Consider the following 325-nt stretch of genomic DNA (forward strand, 5'->3'; position numbering starts at 1 on the left):
CCTCCCTTAAGCTGCCTATACACCTCACAAACACAGGAGAGAAGATCCAATTGCCAAAGCAAGGAAAGAATGTACGAGAGGGAGCAAGACCCATGATGCTGTTGGAGCCTTGTCATGCAGAATGAAAAAGAGGAGACAAGTCAGTCCCTTGAAGATAGAAAGCTTTTCTTCAAGAAGACATTCCTACCATTTCTTCTCCTCTTTCTTCTTCTTTCCTAGATCCTTCATATCATGCCTATCAATTCTTTCTCTTACTCTCAGTCTTTGCGGTTTCAAACAGACACTTGAGAAACACTCCTGAGTTCGCTTTCTTTCTCACTCTTTC

This window comes from Cystoisospora suis (assembly GCF_002600585.1).
Source record: "Cystoisospora suis strain Wien I chromosome Unknown contig_11323, whole genome shotgun sequence".
In the NCBI taxonomy this organism is placed as follows: domain Eukaryota; phylum Apicomplexa; class Conoidasida; order Eucoccidiorida; family Sarcocystidae; genus Cystoisospora; species Cystoisospora suis.